The following is a 6,529-nucleotide window of genomic DNA, read 5'->3' on the forward strand; positions in this document are numbered from 1 at the left end:
AAGGTTTGCTTAGAACGTACCTACAAAGTTCTAGGTCAAAATATAAGCTCAGATTCCATCAAATGTGACATGTGCAAAACAGTTTAAGCTCACAGCAAAATGGAGATGTCAATCTATCAAGGCACAATCCTAGCACTGATAACAAAAAAAGACATGTGATAAGAGTGTAAAGTGTATCTACACATGTGTAAAGAAAGATCTGAAGTTATGACTACTAATCACCAAGAGATAGTTTCTCAGGCTAAGAACTGAGGTCGAAATCTAGCTAGCTGTCCGGACTTTACGAGAATTGTGAATGAGTTGGAGGTATTTCACAATTACTCGCGTTGTACATCAATGGCATACACCCTCCTTGCTTATTACAATGAAACAACAAATGACTATTTACATGACTCTTATTTACATTGACTATCTCTTTTTATTTTGGAACAAGAGATGATGGAATTGATAAATACTTGATTTTTTGTATTTTTCTGATATTTTTTTTTCTTTTTTTTTTTTTTTTGAATTACATCGTTTTTTTTTTTTTTTTTTTTTTTTTTTTTTGAAAAGGAAACACTTTTGATACAATACAAAAGGAAACAAAATTACATGACACTTTGCAAGAGGTAGCCCTTTTTGATGCACCCAGTTAAATTCGATGGTTGTCTTTCTTAATGTAACCTCCACCTTCTATCCCAACCAACCAAAGAACAAGCTAGTCAAGTTTCGTTCAGTATTCTAAAGTGATTGGCAATCGTAACTTCCTATCAAACACCTTGAAGATCGAGGCCATACATGTATTGGTAGATCGTGCGCGTGCAAATTTCTTATCACTATGTGAATTGTGCTAGAATCAGGGTGCCTAAATATCTAGACTAAGACTCCTAATAAAATACATATTTGCACAAGAGTCAACATTTCAAGGTAAATGAGCTCCATTTTTATGATTTTTTTTCAATTTTTAATTTTTTTGAATTTTGATTTTTCAATTTTTTTTTGAATTTTTCATTTTTTCAAAAAAAGGAGTTCGTTTTCAATTATGGCAATTATCATGGTATCTACTCTATACCCCCAAACCTAAACTAAACATTGTCCTCAATGTTTCAAAATATGGAAAGAATTATAAAACAATATATGAAGAGGAACATGCTGAGTAGAGTAAAAGGAGAGAGAATACCCGATTGTACGGCGGCAACTCGATTAAAACTCCGTTATTCAAGGCAAAAATCCATCATATTAGGAGTCACAATGGATGAGCACAAAATATACAAAAGGAAATTTAACTAACACATTATCTACAAGAAAATTTGGTTTTTAATGGGATTGGACTTTTTGGAAAAATTTGGTTTTGTTGGGAACATTTGGTTTTGATGGGAAAACGAAAAATTTTGGTTTTTAGGGAAAGATTTGGAAAACTTTTTGGTTATTTAGGGAAAGAGTGGACCAGTTTAGTCCACATAGACTGGGTCCTCCAGGTTGGTTGTTTCAATGTCGGGTGGAAATGGCTCAAGGAATGGCTTTAATCTCTGCCCGTTGACTTTGAAAACGTTCTTGTTGGAGACATCCTCCAGCTCTACAGCTCCATGAGGAAAAACTGTGCGTACTAGGTACGGACCCTTCCATCTGGAACGCAGTTTTCCTGGAAAAAGATGTAATCGGGAGTCATACAGCAAGACTTTCTGACCAGGAGTGAAGGATTTGCGCAGAATACGCTTATCATGAAACATCTTCATCTTCTGCTTATAACTTGGCACTATCATAAGCCTCATTTCTCAATTCTTCCAACTCGTTGAGTTGAAGTTTCCGTTGAATTCCAGCTTCGTCCAGAGAGAAGTTCAGCTCTTTGATTGCCCAGTAGGCACTGTTCTAATTCCACAGGTAGATGGCACGGCTTTCCATACACTAGACGATAGGGGGACATGCCAATTGGTGTCTTATAAGCTGTTCTATAGGCCCACAAAGCATCATTCAATCTCAATGACCAATCTTTCCTGGACGGGTTGACCGTCTTCTCCAGAATGTGCTTAATTCCCTATTAGACACTTCCACTTGTCCACTAGTCTGAGGGTGGTACGGAGTAGCAACCTTGTGAGTTATGCCATACTTGCGTACTAAAGACTCAAAGTACTTGTTACGAAAATGTGAACCGCCGTCACTGATGATAGCTCTAGGGGTACCAAAACGTGCAAATATGTTTCCTTTAGAAATGAAAGTACCACCTTGTGGTCATTTGTTCTGGTTGCTATGGCTTCTACCCACTTAGAAACGTAATCAACTGCGACTAGGATGTACAACTTGCTGTCAGACATGGGAAATGGACCCATGAAGTCTATCCCCCAAACATCAAAAATCTCCACAATCAAAATGGGGTTCAATGGCATCATGTTTCTCCTCGAAATGCTTCCTAGCTTTTGACAGCGTTCACAAGCAACACAATAATCATGGCAATCCTTGAACAATGATGGCCAATAGAATCCACACTGCAAGATCTTTGCAGCGGTTTTCTTGGCACTGAAATGGCCTCCACATGCTTGGTCATGACAGAAAGATATCACATCTTTCTGTTCAGTGTTGGGGACACATCTCCTAATGATTTGGTCTGGGCAGTACTTAAACAAATATGGGTCATCCCAAAGGAAATGTTTGACTTCAGCCAGGAATTTAGAGCGGTCTTGTCTCGACCAACGTGAGGGCATCCTACCTGTAGCGAGGTAGTTAACAATATCAGCAAACCAAGGAAGGTCTGAGATAGACATCAGCTGTTCATCTGGGAATGATTCTCTAATCAGCTCACATTCATCAATAGACTCTAAAGTTAATCTAGACAAATGATCAGCAACCACATTCTCACAACCTTTCTTATCACGGATTTCGAGATCGAATTCCTGTAATAAGAGTATCCATCGAATAAGGCGAGCTTTAGCATCCTTCTTGGAAAGAAGATACTTCAAAGCCGCATGGTCTGTGTATATGATGATCTTAGACCCTATCAGATAAGATCTAAACTTGTCTAATGCGAAAACGACGGCAAGCAATTCCTTCTCGGTAGTTGAATAATTGAGTTGGGCATCATTAAGGGTTTTGCTAGCATAGTATATCACATATGGTAGTCTATCAACTCGCTGTCCTAAAACAGCACCAACAGCATAATCAGAGGCATCACACATAAGTTCGAACGGAAGCTTCCAATCGGGTGGTCGGACTATAGGAGCGGTGGTGAGAAGGGTTTTTAATTCCTCCCATGCCTTCACACAAGCAGCATCGAAATTGAAGGCAACATCTTTGGAGAGAAGACTGCACAGAGGTCTGGAGATTTTGCTGAAATCTTTGATGAATCGCCGGTAAAAACCAGCATGACCTAGAAATGATCTGATCTCCTTCACAGAGCAAGGTTGTGGTAGATGTTGAATGAGGTCAACTTTAGCTTTATCCACTTCAATTCCTTTTTCTGAGATGATGTGTCCTAGAACTATTCCTGAATTCACCATAAAATGGCATTTTTCCCAATTTAGAACAAGGTTCTTTTCTTTACATCTGGATATCACGAGGGCAAGATGCTTCAAACATTCGTCAAACGAGGAACCAAAAACAGAGAAATCATCCATAAAGATCTCGAGAAAACTATCTATCATGTCAGAAAAAATGCTCATCATGCAACGCTGAAAAGTAGCAGGTGCATTACACAACCCGAAGGGCATACGTCTATAAGCAAACGTCCCAAATGGACACGTGAATGTAGTTTTTTCCTGATCTTCCGGAGCAATGTGAATTTGGTTATAACCGGAAAAGCCATCTAGAAAACAGTAGTGACTGTGTCCAGACACACGTTCTAGCATTTGGTCAATGAAAGGGAGCGGGAAGTGATCCTTCCTTGTTACTGTGTTCAACTTCCTGTAGTCGATGCATACTCGCCATCCTGTGGTTGTACGAGTAGGGACTAATTCATTCTTGTCGTTCTGAACTACAGTAATGCCTGACTTCTTAGGCACAACTTGAATGGGACTAACCCATTTGCTATCGGGAATTGGGTATATGATACCCGCATCAAGTAGTTTCAGGATCTCTCCTTTGACTACATCTCTCATGTTAGGATTAAGTCTCCTTTGCATTTCCCTCGATGGTTTGGCATTCTCTTCAAGGTTAATGTGGTGCATGCAAATGGTGGGACTAATTCCTTTGAGATCTGAGATGGTCCATCCTAAGGCCTCTTTGTGTTCCTTAAGTACTTCTAAAAGCTTACTTTCCTGTTCCGTGTCTAAACATGATGAAATAATGACAGGTAAAGTATCAGAAGAACCTAGGAATGCGTACTTCAACGTACTAGGCAATGTTTTCAATTCAAGCTTGGGTGGCTCAACAATGGATGGAATAAGCTTGGAATCAGAGAGTAGGGTGGTTCCACTTCATATTTCCTTTCAGTGACGTCCATTTGAGGTACAGATTCGAGCAGAGATAGGACGTCACTACAGTATGCATCATCATAGGAATCTGGGTTAAAGTTCTCCATACATGCTTGAAAGGGGTCGACGGATAGAATGTTAGTCAACGAATCTTGCATTAATCCTTCAATCATATTAACTTCATGCACATCATCATCATCAAGATTCACAGGTTGTTGACTAATATCGAACACATTCAATTCTACCGTCATGTTACCAAAAGACAGTTTTAACACTCCATTCGACAATTATGATCGCGTTGGACGTAGCCAAGAAAGGACGTCCTAAGATGACAGGAATGTGACAGTCTGGGTTTTGTACAGGTTGAGTGTCTAAGACAATGAAGTCTACGGGAAAATAGAATTTGTCAACCTTGATCAAAACGTCTTCGACCACTCCACGAGGAATCTTGACAGATCGGTCTGCCAGTTGTAGAGTGATAGATGTTGGTTTCAACTCCCCAAGACCTAACTGCTCATAAACAGAATATGGCAGTAGGTTAACACTTGCACCTAGGTCTAATAACGCTTTATTGACCGTGTGTTCTCCTATAGTGCAAGAAATTGTTGGACATCCTGGATCCCTAAACTTGGGTGGAGTTTTGTTCAGAATGATGGAACTCACCTGCTCAGCTAAGAAAGCACGTTTTTGCACATTGAGCTTGCGCTTTTGAGTACACAAGTCTTTGAGGAATTTGGCATAAGCAGGGATTTGCTTGATTGCTTCAAGAAAAGGAATGTTGATGTTGACTCTCTTGAACAGATCTAACATCTCATTGTAATGGGTACTTTTCTGTTGATAGATCAATCTTTGAGGAAATGGGGCAACAGGAGATGAGTTGGCAAAGGGACATTCACAGCAGTAGAATTGTCAGATTTTCCAACTTGCTCAGATTCTTTGGTTTTCTGGGGTTGTGGAGACAGCGTGGAATTTGTATCAGATTCATTAGGTTCGCCCACGTTGTTCTCGATGACTTTACCACTTCGGAGGGTGGTAATGGCATGGATTTGATCAGGTGAGGTTTCAGTGCAGGATGTTGTGCCTGTTTGAAATATCCTCTTTGGATTTTGTTGGGGTTGGCTCGGAAGTTTACCCTTTTCTCTCTCACATTTGATCCATCTTTTGATCTAGATTTTTCTGACTTTGCATCAAACTCTGGAACATTTCCTCTAGGGTGGATAATCTCTTGTCGGTATTGTGTTGAGGATATGATTGTTGTTGAGAGTTTGATTGTTGTTGAGGGTTTCTCGGGTGTTGATAACCTTGATTGTTCTGATATCCCTGATTGTTTTGATAGCTCTGATTGGGTTGAGATGGTCCTCCCTGAGTGGGTCCTTTTGACCATGAAAAGTTAGGGTGGTTTCTCCATCCTGGATTGTAGGTCTGTGAATAAGGGTTATGCTCTGGTTTTTGAAACATGGCATGTGCCTGTTCAAGCCTAGATTCCTGGACTGCAAGCAAATCGGGACAATTTTGGAATTGATGGTTGGGGTCGTTACAAGCAGCACAAACAGACGAAGCGACATGTTCTCGGAGAGTAGTGGTGGAAGGTTTTGAATTTTTATGTAGTTCTAACTCTTCTAATCTCCTAACTATTGATGCCATGTTTGCTCTTCCCTCAAAATCCGCTTCAATCCTAAAAGCCTTTGCTTCGGATGTAGTCTTTCTGGTTTCACGGATGGATTCCCACTGTTGCGTCTTTTCAGCTACTTCAATCAAGAAGTCCCAAGACGCGTCAGCAGTTTTATCTACGAATAGACCATTACACATCGACTCAACCGTTGTTCGGGTGGACACATCTAGACCTTCATACAAAATTTGCACAAGTCTCCATTTTTCAAAACCATGATGGGGACATTGGAGCAATAATTCATTGAATCTCTCCAGGTATCTAGCTAAGGTCTCACCTTCTAATTGCACAAAGCTATTCAGACTTTGACGAATTGTCGCAGTCTTGTGGTTCGGGAAAAACTTTTTGAAAAACTCCTTTATGAGGTCATCCCATGTCATGATGGATTGAGGCTGTAAAGCATAGAGCCAGGCCTTTGCCTTATCTTTCAGGGAGAAAGGAAAAAGCCTTAACTTCAGGGTTTCGTCGGACATTTGAG

Source organism: Papaver somniferum, chromosome 1, assembly GCF_003573695.1.
Source record: "Papaver somniferum cultivar HN1 chromosome 1, ASM357369v1, whole genome shotgun sequence".
Classification (NCBI taxonomy): domain Eukaryota; kingdom Viridiplantae; phylum Streptophyta; class Magnoliopsida; order Ranunculales; family Papaveraceae; genus Papaver; species Papaver somniferum.